Source organism: Arachis hypogaea, chromosome 18 (assembly GCF_003086295.3).
Source record: "Arachis hypogaea cultivar Tifrunner chromosome 18, arahy.Tifrunner.gnm2.J5K5, whole genome shotgun sequence".
Taxonomy (NCBI): domain Eukaryota; kingdom Viridiplantae; phylum Streptophyta; class Magnoliopsida; order Fabales; family Fabaceae; genus Arachis; species Arachis hypogaea.
The window spans coordinates 107,672,138-107,695,478 of NC_092053.1; the positions used below are offsets into that span (position 1 = coordinate 107,672,138).

Sequence of the window (23,341 nt, forward strand, 5' to 3'; positions counted from 1 at the left end):
AGGAGAGGAAAGGGACTACTTCCTTGTCAGTGGCTGCAGTAGAGTTTAAATTGTGGATTGAAGATATGGAGCTAGTGGATCTAGTCTTATCCGATCGAAGGTTTACATGGTTCAGAGGCCAGTCTTGTAGTCGCATCGATAGAGCGTTGGTGAGCTTGGAGTGGCTAGAGGAGTTTTCTGAGACTAGACTACACGGAGGGCCACGGGGTTTGTTAGACCACTGCCCAATAATAATGGAGGTAACAAGGAGAGGAGGGGGACCAAGACCTTTTTGGAGCCTGGATTCATGGTTTACTCATGCGGGGTTTTTGGGGAAGGTGAAGGATGAATGGAGGAGCCTAGGGGAGGCTCCTTTCATGGATAACTTAAAGGCTTTGACAGGTCCACTGAGCCGATGGCACAGGGAGAATTTTGGAGATATAGACAAGCGGATTGATAAGTTTGAAGAGGAGATTAGGAAAGTAGATGATTTGGTGAGCGACGGAGTATATGATGGAGCAGCAGAAGCAATGAGGAAGGCGCTAGTGAGTGCTTGTAAGAAATGGTATATCAGGAAGGAGATTCATTCGAAGCAAATGTCCCGTTCCAGGCATGCTAAGAAAATGGACAAAAACACTAGATACTTTCACAATATAGCCTCGGCCCGGATGAGGAACAATCGAATTGATGCCTTGCGGGTTCAAGGAAGACTAGTGATGAATCATTTTCGCATTAAGAGTGCTATCAGAGACTTCTATAAGGGCTTGTATCATCAGGAGGCCTCGCCCAATATAGGGTTTCGGGATGGGCTGGTAAGGAAGATAACTGAAAAGGAGGCAACAGGACTGGAGGTGATGGGTATAACATGAATTTTATTAAGAAGTGCTGGGAAGAAGTGGGGAAAGAATTCACTGCAGCCGTTCTTGGGTTCTTCCAGTCAGCTACGCTCCTTAGGGATTCGAATGTTACTTAGGTGGCTCTGGCGCCAAAGTTTGTTGGAGCTACAGAGATAAAAGATTTGAGACCAATTAGTATGGTGGGTTGTGTGTATAAGGTCATTTCTAAGGTGATGGTCCGGAGGATGCGAAATGTGATGCCAGGATTGGTAGGGGAGACTCAGAGTGCTTTTGTGCAAGGCAGGAAAATCCATGATGGGGCTTTGATAGCCTGTGAAACTATGCAGTGGCTAAAGTCAAGGAGAAGAAGCGTAGCGATCATTGAACTGGGCTTTCAGAAAGCTTATGATATGGTCAAATGGAGCTTTGTGGATATCGTTTTGCAGAAGATGGGGTTTGGCCAGAGGTGGCGGGGGTGGATTAAGGAGTGTGTTTGCTCGGTGTCTATGTCGATAATAATAAATGGATCCCCCTCTAAGCCCTTCCAAATAGAAAGGGGGCTTCGACAAGGAGATCCTCCATCCCCCTTTTTGTTTGTGTTAGTGGTTGATGTGCTTCATAGAATGATACAGGAGGCGGTGAGGAATGGGCGTATCTCTCCGCTTCTGGTTGGGTGAGATCACATTGAGCTATCACACTTGCAGTTTGCGGACGATACTGTACTTTTCGTTCCGTCAGAGGATGAGACTATCAGGAACTACAAGTGTCTACTGCAGTGCTTCGAGATGATGTCTGGGTTGGGTATTAATTTTGAGAAGTCCAGTTTCATTCCGGTTAATTGTGATCAGTACTGGACGCGTCAGATGTGTCATTTGCTGGGGTGCCAGGAAGCCTCTTTACCAGTCTGAAGTTAGGTAAGAGTTGGAAGCCAGTGATTGATAAGGTGGAAGGGAAGCTGAGTCTGTGGAAGGCAAAGACCCTCAACAAAGCGGTTAAGTGATGAGCGGATAATTTATACGCTTTTTGGCATTATTTTTACATAGTTTTTAGTATAATTTGATTAGTTTTTAGTATATTTTTATTAGTTTTTAAATAAAAATTATATTTCTAGACTTTACTATGAGTTTGTGTGTTTTTCTGTGATTTCAGGTAATTTTTGGCTGAAATTGAGGGACTTGAGCAAAAATCAGATTCAGAGGCTGAAGAAGGACTGCAGATGCTGTTGGATTCTGACCTCCTTGCACTCGAAATGGATTTTGTGGAGCTACAGAACTCAAAATGTTGCGCTCTCATTTGCGTTCGAAATTAGACATCCAGGGCTTTCCAGCAATATATAATAGTCCATACTTTGTCTGAGTTTAGATGACGCAAATTGGCGTTCAACGCCAGCTTTTTGCCCTATTCTGGAGTCAAACGCCAGAAACAGGTTGCAAAGCAGAGTTAAACGCCAGAAACACGTTACAAACTGGCGTTTAACTCCAAAAAGAGTCTCTACACGTGAAGCTTCAATGCTCAGCCCAAGCACACACCAAGTGGGCCCCAGAAGTGGATTTCTGCATCATTTACTTATTTCTGTAACCCTAGTGCCTAGATTATTATAAATATGACTTTTTACTATTGTATTTTTATCTTTTGATCATTTTTAGATCTCTAGACCTCCATGGGAGGCTGGCCATTTGGCCATGTCTACCCTATTTTCACTTATGTATTTTCAACGGTAGAGTTTCTACACACCATAGATTAAGGTGTGGAGCTCTGCTATTCCTCGAGTATTAATGCAAAGTACTATTGTTTTTCTATCCAATTCAAGCTTATTCCTATTCTAAGATATTCATTCGCACCCAAGAACATGATGAATGTGATGATTATGTGACGCTCATCACCATTCTCACCTATGAACGCGTGCCTGACAACCACTTCCGTTATATATGAAGACGAGACAGAATGAGTATCTCTTAGATATCTAATACAGGGGACCGAGTCCGAGATATTAGAGTCTTCGTGGTATAAGTTAGAACCCATGTATGGCCATTCCTGAGATTCGAAAAGTCTAAACCTTGTCTGTGGTATTCCGAGTTGGATCTGGGAGGGGATGGTTGTGACGAGTTTCAAACTCGCGAGTGCTGGGCGTAGTGACAGACGCAAAATGATAGTAAATCCTATTCCAGTATGATCGATAACTGACAGATGATTAGCCATGCAGTGACAGCGTGGTGCACGAAATTGGAAATCACAATTCTTCACAAATTCGCACAACTAACCAGCAAGTACACTGGGTCGTCCAAGTAATACCTTACGTGAGTAAGGGTCGATCCCACGGAGATTGTTGGCTTGAAGCAATCTATGGTTATCTTGTAACTCTTAGTCAGGAAAACAATAAAATAATCCACCTATCAAATTTGATTGCAAGGAATAAAAGGGCAGAACACAAATTATACTTGTATGCAATGGTGGAGAATATGTTGGAGTTTTGGAGATGCTTTGTCTTCTGAAATTCTGCTTTCTTCTGTTTCTGATTCACGCACGCACGTCCTCCTATGGCAAGCTGTGTGTTGGTGGATCACCATTGTCAATGGCTACCATCCATCCTTCCAGTGAAAAGGGTCCAGGTGCGCTGTCACCGCACGGCTAATCATCTGCAGGTTCTCGATCGTACCGGAATAGGATTTACTATCCTTTTGCATCTGTCACTACGCCCAGCACTCGCGAGTTTGAAGCTTGTCACAGTCATTCAATCCCTGAATCCTACTCGGAATACCACAGACAAGGTTTAGACTTTCCGGATTCTCTTGAATGCTGCCATCAATCTAGCTTATACCACAAAGATTCTGATTAAGAGATCCAAGAGATATTCATTCATTCTACGGTGAACAGAAGTGGTTTTCAGGTACGCGTTCGTGGGGGAATGATGATGATTGTCACGTTCATCACATTCATGTTGAAGTGCGAATGGATATCTTAGATAGGAACACACATGTTTGAATAGAAAACAGAAATACTTGTATTATTTCATCAGGACACAGCAGAGCTCCTCACCCCCAACAATGGAGTTTAGAGACTCATGCCGTCAGAGATTACAAAGTTCAGATCTAAAAATATCATGAGATACAAAATAAATCTCTAAAAGTTGTTTAAATACTAAACTAGTAACCTAGGTTTACAGAAAATGAGTAAACTATGATAGATAGTGCAGAAATCCACTTCTGGAGCCCACTTGGTGTGTGCTGGGGCTGAGACTAAAGCTTCTCACGTGCCTGGGCTGTTTTGGGCGTTCAACGCCAGGCTGTAACGTAATTCTGGCGTTGAACTCCAACTTGTAACGTGTTTCTGGCGCTGGACGCCAGACAGCAACATAGAACTGGCGTTGAATGCCAGTTTACGTCGTCTATCCTTGAGCAAAGTATGGACTATTATATATTGCTGGAAAGCCCTGGATGTCTACTTTCCAACGCAATTGGAAGCGCATCAATTAGACTCCTGTAACTCCAGAAATTCCATTCCGAGTGCAGAGAGGTTAGGATCCAACAGCATCAGCAGTCCTTTTTCAGCCTGAATCAGATTTTTGCTCAGCTCCCTCAATTTCAGCCAGAAAATACCTGAAATTACAGAAAAACACAAAAACTCATAGTAAAGTCTAGAAATATGAATTTTGCCTAGAAACTAATAAAAATAAACTAAAAACTAACTAAAACATACTAAAAACTATATGAAATTAACCCCAAAAAGCGTATAAAATATCTGCTCATCACAACACCAAACTTAAACTGTTGCTTGTCCTCAAGCAACTAGATAAATAAATTAGAATACAAATGAGTCAAGAAACAATAATATCTCAGAGTTTTTGAGTGAAGCTCAGATTCTAATTAAATGAGCGGGGCTAGTAGCTTTTTGCCTCCGAACAGTTTTGGCATCTCACTTTATCCATTGAAGCTCAGAATGATTGGCATCTATAGGAACTCAAAATTCAGATAGTGTTATTGATTCTCCTAGTTCAGTATGCTGATTCTTGAACACAGCTACTTTTATGAGTCTTGGCCGTGGCCCTAAGCACTTTGTTTTCCAGTATTACCACCGGATACATAAATGCCACAGACACATAATTGGGTGAACCTTTTCAGATTGTGACTCAGCTTTGCTAAAGCCCCCAATTAGAGGTATCCAGGGTTCTTAAGCACACTCTTCTCTTTGCTTCAGACCTTGACTTTAACCGCTCAGTCTCAAGTTTTCACTTGACACCTTCACGCCACAAGCACATGGTTAGGGACAGCTTGGTTTAGCCGCTTAGACCAGGATTTGATTTCCTTAGGCCCTCCTATCCACTGATGCTCAAAGCCTTGGATCCTTTTTATTACCCTTGCCTTTTGGTTTTAAGGGTTATTGGCTTTTTCTGCTTGCTTTTTTTTTTCTTTTTTTTTTGCAAGCTTTGCATTCACTGCTTTTTCTTGCTTCAAGAATCATTTTTATGATTTTTCAGATTGCCAATAACATGTCTCATGTTTATTATTCTTTCAAGAGCCAACATATTTAACATTCAAGAACATCAAATTCCAAAGACATATGCACTGTTCAAGCATTCATTCAGAAGGCAGAAAGCATTGCCACCACATGTAAACAATTAGAATTTGTTTTATTTAAAACTCGAAAATTATTGCCTCCTTGTTCTAAAGAAAATCTTCTATTTTATTCATGTTTAATGATGATGAGAAAAATAAATTATAGCTTAATTGGGGTTAAAATCAAAATATAAATACTAATTGCCATTATATGACTCCTAAGGTGAAACTCAAATAATAGAAAAGAAAGTTATCACAGGGTTAAGGTTAAGATCAGAACTCAACAACCTTGACTTTGGGAAGCGGATGCCTCTTTAGTCTGTGGGGTGCTTGGCCCTTCAAGAGATAGTTTCTGACGCTTTAGTTCTCTTAATTCACGCCCTTGCACCTCTTGTTCTCTGAGCAGTTTGCAAAGTATGCTATTTTGATTTTGCTGTTCTTCCTTCAATTGGTCCATGGTTTCTTGCAACTTAGTGACAGATGCCTCAAGATGCTCCCAGTATTCAAATTGAGGGAGTTCTGGTAGGAATTCTTGCGCCCTCCTCTTGATGGGGTCATCCTGCATTTATTGTTTTTCCATTGTGATTTTTGTGATTGGTTGCTCCACTGAGATATACTCTGTTATTCCCATCTTTATTCCAGCATCTTTGCAGAGCATAGAGATTAGGCTTGGATAAGCCAACCTGGCATCCTTGGAGTTCTTGTTGGCAAGTATGTAGAATTCAGATGGGATCAGTTGATGAACTTCTACTTCTTTTCCCAACATAATGCAATGGATCATCACTGCTCTTCTAATATTGACTTCAGAACGGTTGCTGGTGGGCAATATAGAACGCCCAATGAAGTCCAGCCATCCTCTGGCGACTGGTTTGAGATCTTCTCTCTTGAGTTGACTTGGGGCACCCTTCGTGCTGGTGGTCCACCTGGCTCCAGGGATGCATATATCCTCTAGAATCTTATCCAGGCCCTTGTTTGTTCTCATCATTCTCCTATTGAAGGAGTCTGGGTTATCTTTCAGCTGAGGTAGCTTAAAGATCTCCCTGATTTTGTCAGGGTTGATGTGAACAATCTTTCCTCTGACCACAGTCTTGTAGTCATAGAGGGCAACTCCAGATATTCTCTGCCTGTCTGTTTGCCACAGATTAGCGTAGAATTCTTGAACCATATTCTTTCCCACTTTTGTTTCAAGATTAGCTAGGACATCCCAGTTCCTGTTTCGAATCTGCTCTTGGATCTCCGGATATTCATCTTCTTTCAGATCGAACTTGACTTCCGGGATCACAGATCTTAGACCCATTATTTTGTAGTAATGGTCTGAATGTTCTTTGGTTAAGAACCTCCCTTAATTCCAAAGTGGTTTTGGAATACTCTCTTTCTTGCCTCTTGGAGTGGGTTGTTTTTCTTTAGGAGCCGTGATCTTAGTGGGTATGGTTTAGTGATCACGGATAAACACACCAAACTTAGAGGTTTGCTTGTCCTCAAGCAAAAGAAAAGAAAGGAGAGGGATAGAAGGAGAGCTAGTGTAGAATGGTGGATGAGAGGAAGGAGGCCGAATGGGGTTTTAAAAGGGAGGGGGGGTTTTCGAAAATAAGGAGAAAGATAAGATAGAAGATATGATTTAAAAAAAAGATAAGTATGATAAGAAGAGATATGATTTAAAATTGAAAAGATATGAAAGATATTTAAAAAAGATAAAATTGGATTTTTGAAAAAGATAATATGGAGATTTGAAAAAGATATTGATTAGTTGAAAAGATTTTTGAATGAAAAGAGATAGATTTGTTTTGAAAATTTTTGAAAAAGAGTTGAATTGGATTGAAAAAAAAAGGATTTGTGCTTATGGATTAAGATACATTTAATATTTTTAAAGAAGGGTTTTTAGAAATTAGGGATTTTAGAAATCAGGGTTTGTAACATGTTTATGCAAGAAATCATGAATTGAAACATGAAAATTAAGATTAAAATGAAAAATATGAAGAGAAAATGAATTTACCTCCTCCCCACCATCCTGGCATTTGAACGCCCAAACGCTGCATGTTTTGGGCGTTCAACGCCCAACTGCTGCTTCTCCTGGGCGTTCAACGCCCAGCTGTTGCTTCTTTCTGGCGTTGAACGCCAGGAACTCCTTTGTCACTGGGCGTTTTTCTGAACGCCCAGGACGCTGTAAATCTGGCGTTTAACACCCAGATGGCTATCCTTACTGGCGTTCAACGCCCAGTGGATGCTTCTTTTGGGCGTTGAACGCCCAAAACAGACTTTTACTGGCATTTTCTTGCCAGTGAGCTCTTTTTCTCTGTTTTGTGTGCAGAATCCTTCTGTAACCCTGTAAACTTATACAATTGACTCTTTACCTTAGTATCAATGAACTTTATATAAACAAATAAAATCAAGAATAGGGCAAAATGCTTAGAGAAAGTGATGCCCCAAGGCTGGGTTGCCTCCCAGCAAGCGCTTCTTTATTGTCTTTAGCTGGACCTTGCTGAGTTCTTAATCTAGCCTCAGCCTTGAGCACTCTTGCTCAACATTGCCTTCAAGATAGTGCTTGATTCTCTGTCCATTAACAATGAACTTCTTATCAGAATCAATATCTTGAAGCTCCACATAACCATATGGTGATACACTTGTAATCACATATGGTCCTCTCCACCGGGACTTCAGTTTCCCGAGAAATAGCCTGAGCCTAGAGTTAAACAACAGAACCTTTTGTCCTGGTTCAAAGATTCTAGATGACAGCTTTCTGTCATGCCACCTTTTGGATTTCTCTTTGTAAAGCTTGGCATTTTCGAAAGCAGTGAATCTGAATTCCTCTAGCTCATTCAGCTGGAGCAATCTTTTCTTTCCAGCTAATTTGGCATCAAAGTTAAGGAATCTGGTTGCCCAGTAGGCCTTATGTTCCAGTTTCACGGGCAGGTGACAAGCCTTACCATACACAAGTTGGTATGGAGAGGTCCCTATAGGAGTCTTGAATGCTGTTCTGTAAGCCCACAGAGCATCATCCAAGCTTCGTGCCCAATCCTTTCTACGGGTATTCACAGTCCGTTCCAGGATTCTTTTTAGTTCTCTGTTAGAGACTTCAGCTTGTCCATTTGTCTGCGGATGATATGGAGTTGCCACCTTATGGCGAATCCCATACCGGACCATGGCAGAGTAAAGCTGTTTGTTGCAGAAGTGAGTGTCCCCATCACTGATTAGTACCCTAGGGACACCAAACCTGCTGAATATATGTTTCTGGAGGAACTTTAGTACTGTTTTAGTATCATTGGTGGGTGTGGCAATGGCCTCAACCCATTTTGGTACATAGTCAACTGCCACCAGAATATAAGTGTTTGAGTATGATGGTGGGAAAGGCCCCATGAAATCAATACCCCATACGTCAAATAACTCAATCTCCAAGATTCCTTGTTGAGGCATGGCATAAATGTGAGGCAAATTACCAGCTTTCTGGCAACTGTCACAGTTACGTACAAACTCTCTAGAATCTCTATAGAGTGTAGGCCAGTAGAAACCACATTGGAGGACCTTGGTGGCTGTTCGCTCACCTCCGAAATGGCCTCCATATTGTGATCCATGGCAATGCCATAGGATCCTCTGTGCTTCTTCTCTAGGCACACACCTACAGATTATTCCGTCTGCACATCTCTTAAAGAGATAGGGTTCATCCCACAAGTAGTACTTTGCATCAATAATTAATTTTTTCTTTTGTTGCCTGCTGTACTCCTTGGGAATGAACCTTGTAGCTTTGTAGTTTACAATGTCTGCAAACCATGGTAATTCCTGGATGGCGAACAAATGCTCATCCGGAAAGGTTTCAGAGATCTCAATAGAGGGGGAGGACGCCCCTTCCACTGGTTCTATCCGGGACAGATGGTCAGCCACTTGGTTCTCTGTCCCTTTTCTGTCTCTTATTTCTATATCAAACTCTTGCAGAAGCAACACCCATCTTATGAGTCTGGGTTTTGAATCCTGCTTTGTGAGTAGATATTTAAGAGCAGCATGATCTGTGTACACAATCACTTTTGATCCTACTAGGTATGATCTAAACTTGTCAATAGCATAAACCACTGCAAGCAATTCTTTTTCTGTGGTTGTGTAATTTTTCTGGGCATCATTCAAGACACGGCTAGCATAATAAATGACATGTAGAAGCTTGTCATGCCTCTGCCCCAGTACTGCACCAATGGCGTGATCACTGGCATCACACATCAATTCGAACGGTAATGTCCAGTCTGGTGCAGAGATAACTGGTGTTGTGACCATCTTAGCTTTCAGAGTTTCAAATGCCTGCAGACACTCTGTGTCAAACACGAATGGTGTGTCAGCAGCTAGCAGGTTGCTTAGAGGTTTTGCAATTTTTGAAAAATCCTTTATGAACCTCCTATAGAATCCTGCATGCCCCAGAAAGCTTCTGATTGCCTTAACATTGGCAGGTGGTGGTAATTTTTCAATTAACTCTATTTTAGCTTGATCCACCTCTATTCCCTTGTTTGAAATTTTATGCCCAAGGACAATCCCTTCAGTCACCATAAAGTGACATTTTTCCCAGTTTAAAACCAGGTTGATCTCTTGGCATCTTTTCAAAACCAGTGTCAGGTGATCAAGACAGGAGCTGAATGAGTCTCCATATACTGAGAATTCATCCATGAAGACTTCTAGAAATTTTTCCACCATATCAGAGAAAATAGAGAGCATGCATCTCTGAAAGGTTGCAGGCGCATTACACAGCCCAAAAGGCATCCTTCTGTAAGCAAATACTCCAGATGGACATGTGAATGCTGTTTTCTCTTGATCCTGGGGATCTACTGCAATTTGGTTGTAGCCTGAATAGCCATTCAAAAAGCAGTAATAATTATGACCTGCTAGTCTTTCTAGCATCTGGTCTATGAATGGTAAAGGAAAATGATCCTTTCTGGTGGCTGTATTGAGCCTTCTGTAATCAATACACATGCGCCACCCTGTAACTGTTTTGGTAGGAACCAGTTCATTTTTTTCATTATGAACCACTGTCATGCCTCCCTTTCTAGGGACAACTTGAACAGGACTCACCCAGGGGCTATCTGAAATAGGATAAATAATCCCAGCCTCCAGTAATTTAGTGACCTCTTTCTGCACCACTTCCTTCATGGTTGGATTTAGCCACCTCTGTGGTTGAACCACTGGCTTAGCATTGTCCTCCAATAAGATCTTGTGCATGAATCTAGCTGGGCTTATGCCCTTAAGGTCACTTATGGACCACCCAAGAGCTGTCTTGTGTGTCCTTAGCACTTGAATTAGTGCTTCCTCTTCCTATGGATTTAAAGCAGAGCTTATGATCACTGGAAAAGTATCACCTTCTCCCAGAAATGCATATTTCAGAGATGGTGGTAATGGTTTGAGCTCGGGTTTAGGAGGTTTTTCCTCTTCCTGAGGAATTTTTAGAGACTCTTTCAATTCCTCTGAATCCTCTAGATCAGGTGGAACATCTTTAAAGATGTTTTCCAGCTCTGATTCGAGACTCTCAGCCATGTTGATCTCTTCTACCAAAGAGTCAATAAGATCAACTTTCATGCAGTCTTTTGGTGTGTCTGGATGCTGCATGGCTTTGACAGCATTCAACTTAAACTCATCTTCATTGACTCTCAGGGTGACTTCCCCCTTTTGGACATCAATGAGAGTTCGTCCAGTTGTCAGGAAAGGTCTTCCTAGAATGAGAGTAGCACTCTTGTGCTCCTCCATCTCCAGCACTACGAAGTCAGTGGGAAAGGCGAATGGCCCAACCCTGACAATCATGTCCTCAATCACGCCTGATGGGTATTTAATGGAGCCATCAGCAAGTTGGAGACATATCCGGGTTGGTTTAACTTCTTCAGTTAAGCCAAGCTTTCTGATAGTGGATGCAGGTATTAGATTGATGCTTGCCCCAAGATCGCATAAAGCTGTCCTAGTGCAATTTGCCTCTAATGTGCATGGTATTAGAAAGCTTCTGGGATCTTTAAGCTTTTCAGGAAAGCTTTTCAGAATGACTGCACTGCATTCTTCAGTGAGAAAAACTCTTTCAGTTTCTCTCCAATCCTTCTTATGACTCAAAATCTCTTTCATGAACTTGGCATAAGAAGGTATTTGCTCAAGTGCCTCTGCAAACGGAATCTTAATTTCAAGAGTCCTGAGATAATCTGCAAAGCGAGCAAATTTCTTATCATACTCCTCTTGGCGGAGTTTTTGAGGATAAGGTATCTTGGCTTTATATTCCTCAACCTTGGTTGCTGCGTGTTTATTACCTACAGAAATGGTTGAAGAAGCCTTTTTAGAGGGGTTGTTATCAGCACTTGTGTGTGTCTGATCCCTCACTGGCATTTGAGTGCCAGAGTTAGAAGCTGGAGTGACGTTAGACGCTAACTCCTCATCTGTTCCTGGCGTCTGAACGCCAGAACTGTGCTTCTTTTGGGCGTTCAACGCCAGTTTCTTGCTTGTTTCTGGCGTTGAACGCCAGTCCTGAGCATGGTCTGGGCGTTCAGCGCCAGCCTTCCACCCAATTTCTGGCGTTTTAACGCCAGAATTATTTTTTTCTGGGCTCTTACTGTCCTCAGATGGATTTTGGGTGGTTTGCTCATTTCTTGGCTTCCTGCTGCCTTGAGGTGGGGTATTTAATATTTTCCCACTTCTTAATTGAACTGCTTGGCATTCTTCTGTTATTTGTTTTGACAGCTGCTGCTTTGTTTGCTTTAATTGTACTTCCATATTTATATTAGCCATCCTTGTCTCTTGTAGTCTATCCTTGAATTCGGCTAACTGCTTTGTTAGAAAGTCCAATTGCTGATTGAATTCAGCAGCTTGTTCTACAAGACTGAGTTCAGCAGTTACTGTTTTAACCTCTTCTTTCATGGAAGGGTCACTGCTGAGGTACAGATGCTGATTTCTGGCAACTGTATCAATGAGCTCTTGAGCTTCTTCAATTGTCTTTCTCATGTGGATAGATCCACCAGCTGAGTAATCTAGAGAGATCTGAGCTCTTTCTGTAAGCCCATAATAGAAGATGTCTAACTGAACCCACTCTAAAAACATTTCAGAGGGGTATTTTCGTAGCATCTCTCTGTATCTCTCCCAGGCATCATAAAGAGATTCATTATCTCCTTGTTTAAAGCCTTGGATGTCCAGCCTTAGCTGTGTCATCCATTTTGGAGGAAAGTATTGATTCAGGAATTTTTCTGTCAGCTGTTTCCATGTCCTTATGCTAGCCTTAAGTTGGTTATTTAACCACCTCTTGGCTTGGTCTTTTACAGCAAATGGAAACAGTAATAATCTGTAGATATCCTGATCTACTTCCTTATCATGTATTGTGTCAGCAATTTGTAAAAACTGTGCCAGAAACTCTGTAGGTTCTTCCTGTGGAAGACCGGAATACTGGCAGCTTTGCTGCACCATGATAATGAGCTGAGGATTCAACTCAAAGCTACTGACTCCAATGGAGGGTATGCAGATACTACTCCCATATGAAGCAGTAGAAGGGTTAGCATATGACCCCAGAGTCCTTCTGGACTGTTCACTTCCACTTAGATCCATGATGGAGAAAGGGAGATGATAAAAAAAATTTTATTTTTATTTATTTATTTATTTATTTCGAAAATAAAATAAATAAGAATGGGTGAAGATTTTCAAAAAAAAATAAGGAGAGAGAAAGTGGTTAGGAAGTTTTGAAAAGGATATGGTGATTTTTGAAAAAAGGTTTTAAATTTTGAAATAAAAATCTGAATTTTAAAAGTAAATTTCGAAAATTTGCTTTAAAATAGAGAGAAAAGATATTTTTGATTTTAAAGAGGAGAGAGAAAAAAATAAGATAGCATAAGAATTTTAATTTTTTGATCTAATGCTCCTTGTTTTCGAAAATTTTGGAGGAAAAACACCAAGAAACACCAAACTTAAAAATTTTAAGATCAAGACACAAGGAAAACTCAAGAACACTTTGAAGACTCACAAGAACACAAGAACATGAAGAAAGAACACCAAACTTAAAATTTTTAGAAAACCAAAATAAAATTTTCGAAAAACAAAGAAAAGTCAACAAGAAAACACCAAACTTAAAGTTGGCACAAGATTTAATGTAAAAATTATTTTTGAAAAAGAATTAAAAAAAAAAAAGGTACCCAATTTACCAAGAACACAGACCTACGCTCTAGCCAAATGGGCAGTAAATATAACACTTGTTTTGAAAAATATTTTTAATAACTAAGAAAGAATATTATTTTTTTTGAAAAGAATATAAAAGACTCTGACCCAAAAGACAAAATTTTCCTAATCTAAGCAACAGGATTCACCGTCAGTTGTTCAAACTCAAACAATCCCCGGCAACGGCACCAAAAACTTGGTGTACGAAATTGGAAATCACAATTCTTCACAAATTCGCACAACTAACCAGCAAGTGCACTGGATCGTCCAAGTAATACCTTACGTGAGTAAGGGTCGATCCCACGGAGATTGTTGGCTTGAAGCAATCTATGGTTATCTTGTAACTCTTAGTCAGGAAAACAATAAAATAATTCACTTATCAAATTTGATTGCAAGGAATAAAAGGGCATAACACAAATTATACTTGTATGCAATGGTGGAGAATATGTTGGAGTTTTGGAGATGCTTTGTCTTCTAAAATTCTGCTTTCCTCTGTTTCTGATTCACGCATGCACGTCCTCCTATGGCAAGCTGTGTGTTGGTGGATCACCGTTGTCAATGGCTACCATCCATCCTTCCAGTGAAAAGGGTCCAGGTGAACTGTCACCGCACGGCTAATCATCTGCAGGTTCTCGATCGTACCGGAATAGAATTTACTATCCTTTTGCGTCTGTCACTACGCCCAGCACTCGTGAGTTTGAAGCTTGTCACAGTCATTCAATCCCTGAATCCTACTCGGAATACCACAGACAAGGTTTAGACTTTCCGGATTCTCATGAATGCTGCCATCAATCTAGCTTATACCACGAAGATTCTAATTAAGAGATCCAAGAGATATTCATTCATTCTACGGTGAACGGAAGTGGTTGTCAGGCACGCGTTCGTGGGGGAATGATAATGATTGTCACGTTCATCACATTCATGTTGAAGTGCGAATGGATATCTTAGATAGGAACACACATGTTTGAATAGAAAACAGAAATAATTGCATTAATTCATCAGGACACAGCAGAGCTCCTCACCCCTAACAATGGAGTTTAGAGACTCATGCCGTCAGAGATTATAAAGTTCAGATCTAAAAATGTCATGAGATACAAAATAAATCTCTAAAAGTTGTTTAAATGCTAAACTAGTAACCTAGGTTTACAGAAAATGAGTAAACTATGATAGATAGTGCAGAAATCCACTTCTGGGGCCCACTTGGTGTGTGCTGGGGCTGAGACTAAAGCTTCTCACGTGCCTGGGCTGTTTTGGGCGTTCAACGCCAGGCTGTAACGTAATTCTGGCGTTGAACTCCAACTTGTAACGTGTTTCTGGCGCTGGACGCCAGACAGCAACATAGAACTGGCGTTGAATACCAGTTTACATCATCTATCCTTGAGCAAAGTATGGACTATTATATATTGATGGAAAGCCCTGGATGTCTACTTTCCAACACAATTGGAAGCGCGTCAATTGGACTCCTGTAACTCCAGAAATTCCATTCCGAGTGCAGAGAGGTCAAGATTCAACAGCATCAGCAGTCCTTTTTCAGCCTGAATCAGATTTTTGCTCAGCTCCCTCAATTTCAGCCAGAAAATACCTGAAATTACAGAAAAATACAAAAACTCATAGTAAAGTCTAGAAATATGAATTTTGCCTAGAAACTAATGAAAATAAACTAAAAACTAACTAAAACATACTAAAAACTATATGAAATTAACCCCAAAAAGCGTATAAAATATCCGCTCATCACAGCGCATTGGACCATTTTCACAGAGAGGACGGGATGTAACCATTGACAACGGTGATGCCCAACATACAGCTTGCCATGGAAAGGAGTATGAAGGATTGAATGAAAGCAGTAAGAAAGCAAAGATTCAGAAGGAATTAAGCATCTCCATGCGCTTATCTGAAATTCTCACCAATGAATTACATAAGTATCTCTATCTTTATTTTACGTTTTATTTATCTTTTAATTATTAAATCTCCATAATCAATTGAATCCGCCTGACTGAGATTTACAAGGTGACCATAGCTTGCTTCAAGCCGACAATCTTCGTGGGATCGACCCTTACTCACGTAAGGTTTATTACTTGGACGACCCAGTGCACTTACTGGTTAGTTGTGCGGAGTTGTGACAAAGTGTGTGAATTACGTTCCGAGCACCAAGTTTTTGGCGCCGTTGCCGGGGATCACAATTTCGTGCACTAAGTTTTTGGCGCCATTGTCGAGGATTGTTCGAGTTTGGACAACTGACGGTTCATCTTGTTGCTCAGATTAGGTAATTTTATTTTATTTTTAAGCTTTTTATTTCTTATTTTTGAAAATAATACAAAAAAAAGTTTATTTTTTCAATTTCGTTTTTCCCAAAATAATTTTCGAAAAAACCAAAAAAATTTAATAAAATCATAAAAACCAAAAATTTGATGTTTCTCGCTTGAGTCTTGTGTCAAATTTTAAGTTTGGTGTCAATTGCATGTTTTTTAAAATTTGTGCATTTTTTGAAAACTTATGCATGTGTTCTTCATGATCTTCAAGTTGTTCTTGACAAGTCTTCTTGTTTGATCTTCATATTTTCTTGTTTTGTGTCTTTTCTTGTTTTTCATATGCATTTTCAATTTGTTAGTATCTAAACATTAAAAATTTTTAAGTTTGGTGTCTTGCATGTTTTTCTTTTCTTAAAAATTTTCAAAAATAAGTTCTTGGTGTTCATCTTGACATTCAAAGTGTTCTTGGTGTTCATCTTGACATTCATAAGTGTTCTTGCATGCATCATGTGTTTTGATTCATAATTTTCATGTTTTGAGTCTTTTTATTGTTTTTCTCTTTCTTCATTAAAAAATTCAAAAATAAAAAAAAAATATCTTTCCCTTATTCTCTCATAAATTTTCGAAAATTTGGTTTGATTTAGTCAAAAAAATTTTAAATTTAATTATTTTTTATGAGTCAAATCAAATTTTTATTTTAAAAATTATATCTTTTTCAAAACTTTTTCAAAAATCAAATCTTTTTCATTTTTCTTTTATGATTTTCGAAAATTTCAAAATGATTTTCAAAAATCTTTTTCTTATTTTTATCTCATATTTTCGAAATTAATACTAACTTTTAATATTTTGATTCAAAAATCTCAAGTTGTTACTTACCTATTAAGAAAGGTTCATTCTTTAAATTTTAAAATCCTATCTTTAGTTTCTTGTTAGTCAAGTAATCAACTTTAATTTTCAAAAATCAAATCTTTTTAATTTCCTTTTTAAATCTTTTTCAAATTAAATTTAAATCATATCTTTTTTAAAACCACCTAACTACTTTTCTCTCTCCTAATTTTTGAAAATCACCTCCGTCTTTTTCAAAAATCTTTTTAATTAATTAATTGTTTCTTCTAACTTTTTCGAATACTAATTAATGAATAAAATAAAAACAAAAATATTTTTCTTTTTTTTCTTCTTCTAATTTTTGAAATTCTCTCCCCCTCATCTCTTTCTAATTATTTTATCTATCTACTAACACTTCTCTTCTTCTTAAAAATCTGAACCCTCTCCCTCTTTCTATGTTCGAATTCTTTTTCTTCTCTTCTACTCACATAAAGGAACCTCTCTACTACGGCAAAGAGGATCCCTATTATTTTCTGTTCCCTTCTTTTTCATATGAGCAGGAGCAAGGACAAGAATATTCTTGTTGAAGCTGATCCGGAACCTGAAAGGACTCTGAAGAGGAAGCTAAGGGAAGCTAAAACACAACACTCTGAAGAGGACTTTAGTGAAATTTTCGAAAAAGAAGTAGAGATGGCCGAAAATAATAATAATGGTGGAGATGCAAAGAAGATGCTTGGTGACTTTACTGCACCAAATTCCAACTTACATGGAAGAAGCATCTCAATCCCTGCCATTGGAGCAAACAATTTTGAGCTAAAGCCTCAATTAGTTTCTCTGATGCAACAGAATTGCAAGTTTCATGGACTTCCATCAGAAGATCCTTTTCAGTTCTTAACTGAATTCTTACAGATCTGTGATACTGTTAAGATCAATGGGGTTGATCCTGAGGTCTACAGGCTTATGCTTTTCTCGTTTGCTGTAAGAGACAGAGCTAGAATATGGTTAGACTCTCAACCTAAAGATAGCTTGAACTCTTGGGATAAGCTGGTCACGGCTTTCTTAGCCAAGTTCTTTCCTCTTCAAAAGCTTAGCAAGCTTAGAGTGGATGTTCAGACCTTCAAACAGAAGGAAGGTGAATCCCTCTATGAAGCTTGGGAGAGATACAAGGAACTGACCAAAAAGTGTCCTTCTGACATGCTTTCAGAATGGACCATCTTGGATATATTCTATGATGGTCTGTCTGAATTATCTAAAATGTCATTGGACCATTCTGCAGGTGTCTCCATTCACCTAAAGAAATGCCTGCAGAAGCTCAGGAACTCATTGACATGGTTGCAAATATCCAGTTCATGTACACTTCTGAAAGAAATCCTGTGAGTAATAGGACGCCTCAGAGGAAGGGAGTTCTTGAAATTCATACTCTGAATGCCATATTGGCTCAGAATAAAATATTAACTCAGCAAGTCAATATGATTTCTCAGAGTCTGAATGGATTGCAAGCTGCATCCAACAGTATTAAAGAGGCCTCTTCTGAAGAAGAAGCTTATGATCCTGAGAACCCTGTAATAGCAGAGGTGAATTACATGGGTGAACCCTATGGAAACACCTATAATCCCTCATGGAGAAATCATCCAAATTTCTCATGGAAGGATCAACAAAAGCCTCAACAAGGCTTTAATAATGTCGGAAGAAACAGACAGAGAATTCTGAGCAGAATCCATCTAGCTTAGCAAATATAGTCTCTGATCTATCTAAGGCCACTGTAAGTTTCATGAATGAAACAAGGTCCTCCATTAGAAATTTGGAGGCACAAGTGGGCCAGCTGAGTAAAAGAGTCACTGAAACTCCTCCTAGTACTCTCCCAAGCAATACAGAAGAGAATCCAAAAAGAGAGTGCAAGGCCATTACCTTACTTGGTTTGGCCGAACCCAAAGAGGAGGAGGAGGACGTGAATCCTAGTGAGGAAGACCTCCTGGGACGTTCAGTGACCAATAAGGAGTTCCCCTTTGAGGAACCAAAGGAATCTGAGGCTCATCTAGAGACCATAGAGATTCCATTGAACCTCCTTCTACCCTTCATGAGCTTTGATGAGTATTCTTCCTCTGAAGAGGATGAAGAAATTATTGAAGAGCAAGTTGCTAAGTACCTTGGTGCAATCATGAAGCTGAATGCCAAATTATTTGGTAATGAGACTTGGGAAGATGAACCTCCCTTGCTCACCAATGAACTGAATGCGTTGGATAGGCAGAAATTACCTCAAAAGAAACAGGATCCTGGTAAATTCTTAATACCCTGCACCATAGGCACCATGACCTTTGAGAAGGCTCTGTGTGACCTGGGATTAGGAATAAACTTAATGCCACTCTCTGTAATGGAGAAACTTGGGATCTTTGAGGTGCAAGCTGCCAAAATCTCATTAGAGATGGCAGACAACTCAAGAAAACAGGCTTATGGAAAAGTAGAGGACGTGTTGGTAAAGGTTGAAGGCCTTTACATCCCTGCTGATTTCATAATCCTAGACACTGGAAAGGATGAGGATGAATCCATCAACCTTGGAAGACCCTTCCTAGCCACAGCAAAAGCTGTGATTGATGTGGACAGAGGAGAGTTAGTCCTTCAACTGAATGAGGACAACCTTGTGTTTAAAACTCAAGGATCTCCTTCTGTAACCATGAAGAGGAAGCATGAAAAGCTTCTCTCACTGCAGAGTCAACCAAAGCCCCCACAGTCAAACTCTAAGTTTAGTGTTAGGAGGCCACAACCAAACTCTAAGTTTGGTGTTGAACCCCCACATTCAAACTCTAAGTTTGGTGTTGGGAGGTTCCAACAATGCTCTGAACATCTGTGAGGCTCCATGAGAGCTCACTGTCAAGCTATTGACATTAAAGAAGCGCTTGTTGGGAGGCAACCCAATGTTATTTAATTATATCTATTTATTTCCTATTGTTATTTTATGTTTTCTTTAGGTTGATGATCATGTGAAGTCACAAAAACTACTAAAAAATCAAAAACAGAATGAAAAACAGCACACCCTGGAGGAAGAGCAGTCTGACGTTAAACGCTAGAAACAAGCACCAAGCTGGCGTTTAACGCCAGAAACAAGCATCAACCTGGCATTAAACGCCAGAAACAGGCTACATTTGGGCGTCTAACGCCAACACCAAGCAGCAAGCTGGCGTTTAACGCCAGACATGCATGCTAAGGGCGTTTTACACGCCTAATTGGAGCAGGGATGGTAAGTCCTTGACCCCACTTGATCTGTGGACCCCACAGGATCCCCTCAGGATCTGTGGACCCCACAGGATCCCTACCTTTTCTTCTCTCCTCTTCACACCTTTTCATAACCCTCTTCCCCAAATACCCCCTCACCACTCACATCCATCTTCTCTTCCCCATAAACCCCACCTACCTCTAAAATTCAAATTCTTTTCCCTCCCAAACCCAACCCTAATGGCCGAACCCTAAACTTCCCCTCATTCCTATATAAACCCCTCATTCCTTCTCCATTTTCACACAACACACCCCTCTCTTCTTCCCCTTGGCCGAATACACATTCTCCCTCTATCTCCTCTATTTTCTTCTTCCTCTACTACTTTCTCTCTTTTTTTGCTCGGGGACGAGCAAACATTTTAAGTTTGGTGTGGTAAAAGCATAGCTTTTTGTTTTTCCATAACCATTAATGACACCTAAGGCCAGAGAAACCTCAAGAAAGAGGAAAGAGAAGGCAATTGCTTCCACCTTTGAGTCATGGGAGATGGAGAGATTCATCTCAAAGGTCCATCAAGACCACTTCTATGAAGTTGTGGCCAAGAAGAAAGTGATCCTTGAGGTTCCTTTCAAGCTCAAAAAGAATGAGTATCCGGAGATCCTACATGAGATCCGAAGAAGAGGTTGGGAAGTTCTCACCAATCCCATTCAACAAGTCAGAATCTTAATGGTTCAAGAGTTCTATGCAAACTCATGGATCACTAGGAACCATGATCAAAGTATGAACCCGAATCCAAAGCATTGGCTTATCATGGTTCGGGGGAAATACTTAGATTTCAGTCCGGAAAATATAAGGCTGGCGTTCAACTTGCCAATGATGGAAAAAAATGTACGCCCTTACACAAGAAGGGTCAACTTTGATCAAAGGTTAGACCAAGTCCTCATAGACATATGTGAGGAAGGGATGCACTTCCCTCCACAAAACTATTGGGAGCAAATCAACACCTCTCTAGGAGAATTAAGTTCCAACATGGGACAACTAAGGGTGGAACACCAAGAGCACTCCATCATTCTCCATGAGATTAGAGAAGATCAAAGAGCTATAAGGGAGGAGCAACAAAGGCAAGAAAGAGACATAGATGAGCTCAAAAGCACCATTGGTTCTTCAATAAGAGGAAAACGCCACCCTCACTAAGGTGGACTCATTCCTTAATCTCCTTGTCTATCTATTTTACTATTTTTTGATTTTTGAGCTTTATGTTTTATTTATGTTTGTGTCTTTACTATATGATCATTAGTATTTAAGTGTCTATGTCTTAAAGCTATGAATGTCCTATGAATCCATCACCTCTCTTAAATGAAAAATGCTTTAATTACAAAAGAACAAGAAGTACATGAATTTTGAATTCATCCTTGAAATTAGTTTAATTATTTTGATGTGGCGACAATACTTTTTGTTTTCTGAATGAATGCTTGAACAGTGCATATGTCTTTTGATATTGTTGTTTATGAATGTTAAATATGTTGGCTCTTGAAAGAATGAGGAAAAGGAGAAATGTTATTTGATGATCTGAAAAATCATAAAAATGATTCTTGAAGTAAGAAAAAGCAGTGAATACAAAAGCTTGCGGAAAAAAAAAGAGAAAAATGGCGAAAAAAAGAAAGAACAATGAAAAAGCAAGTAGAAAAAGCCAAAAGCTCTTTAAACCAAAAGGCAAGAGCAAAAAGCCAATAGCCCTTAAAACCAAAAGGCAAGGGTAATAAAAATGATCAAAGGCTTTGAGCATCAGTGGATAGGAGGGCCTAAAGGAATAACATCCTGGCCTAAGCGGCTAAACCAAGCAGTCCCTAACCATGTGCTTGTGGCGTGAAGGTGTTAAGTGAAAACTTGAGACTGAGCGGTTAAAGTCGAGGTCCAAAGCAAAAAGAAGAGTGTGCTTAAGAACCATGGACACCTCTAATTGGGGACTTTAGCAAAGGTGAGTCACAATCTAAAAAGGTTCACCCAATTATGTGTCTGTGGCATTTATGTATCCGGTGGTAATACTGGAAAACAAAGTGCTTAGGGCCGCGGCCAAGACTCATAAAGTAGCTGTGTTCAAGAATCAACATACTGAACTAGGAGAATCAATAACACTATCTGAATTCTGAGTTCCTATAGATGCCAATCATTCTGAACTTCAATGGATAAAGTGAGATGCCAAAACTATTCAAGAGGCAAAAAGCTACTAGTTCCGCTCATCTAGTTGGAGCTAAGTTTCATTGATATTTTGGAATTTATAGTATATTCTTTTCTTTTTATCCTATTTGATTTTCAGTTGCTTGGGGACAAGCAACAATTTAAGTTTGGTGTTGTGATGAGCGGATAATTTATACGCTTTTTGGCATTGTTTTTACATAGTTTTTAGTATAATTTGATTAGTTTTTAGTATATTTTTATTAGTTTTTAAATAAAAATCACATTTCTGGACTTTACTATGAGTTTGTGTATTTTTCTGTGATTTCAGGTAATTTCTGGCTGAAATTGAGGGACTTGAGCAAAAATCAAATTCAGAGGCTGAAGAAGGACTGCAGATGCTGTTGGATTCTGACATCCCTGCACTCGAAATAGATTTTCTGGAGCTACAGAACTCCAAATGGCGCGCTCTTAATTGCGTTGGAAAGTAGACATCCAGGGCTTTCCAGCAATATATAATAGTCCATACTTTTCTCGAGTTTAGATGATGCAAACTGGCGTTCAACGCCAGCTCTTTGCCCTATTCTGGAGTCAAACGCCAGAAACAGGTTGCAAAGCAGAGTTAAACGCCAGAAACATGTTACAAACTGGCATTTAACTCCAAAAAGAGTCTCTACACGTGAAACTTCAATGCTCAGCCCAAGCACACACCAAGTAGGCCCCGGAAGTGGATTTCTGCATCATTTACTTATTTCTGTAACCCTAGTGACTAGATTATTATAAATAGGACTTTTTACTATTGTATTTTTATCTTTTGATCATTTTTAGATCTCTAGACCTCCATGGGAGGCTGGCCATTTGGCCATGTCTACCCTATTTTTACTTATGTATTTTCAACGGTAGAGTTTCTACACACCATAGATTAAGGTGTGGAGCTCTGCTGTTCCTTGAGTATTAATGCAAAGTACTATTATTTTTCTATTCAATTCAAACTTATTCTTATTCTAAGATATTCATTCGCACCCAAGAACATGATGAATGTGATGATTATGTGACGCTCATCACCATTCTCACCTATGAACGCGTGCCTGATAACCACTTTCGTTCTACATGAAGACGAGACAGAATGAGTATCTCTTAGATATCTAATACAGGGGACCGAGTCCGAGATATTAGAATCTTCGTGGTATAAGTTAGAACCCATGTATGGCCATTCCTGAGATTCGGAAAGTCTAAACCTTGTCTGTGGTATTCCAAATAGGATCTGGGAAGGGATGGCTGTGACGAGCTTCAAACTCGCAAGTGCTGGGCGTAGTGACAGACGCAAAATGATAGTAAATCCTATTCCAGTATGATCGAGAACCGACAGATGATTAG

At 39.7% G+C, this 23,341-nt stretch overlaps 1 non-coding gene across 1 annotated transcript; it reads right to left on the reverse strand.

Moving 5' to 3' along the window:
• Positions 1-17,673: 17,673 nt before the first annotated feature.
• On the reverse strand, positions 17,674-17,781 carry LOC112774579 (small nucleolar RNA R71). Its single transcript, XR_003189060.1, has one exon. It is a non-coding gene; the product is annotated as a small nucleolar RNA R71 (small nucleolar RNA).
• Positions 17,782-23,341: the final 5,560 nt, after the last annotated feature.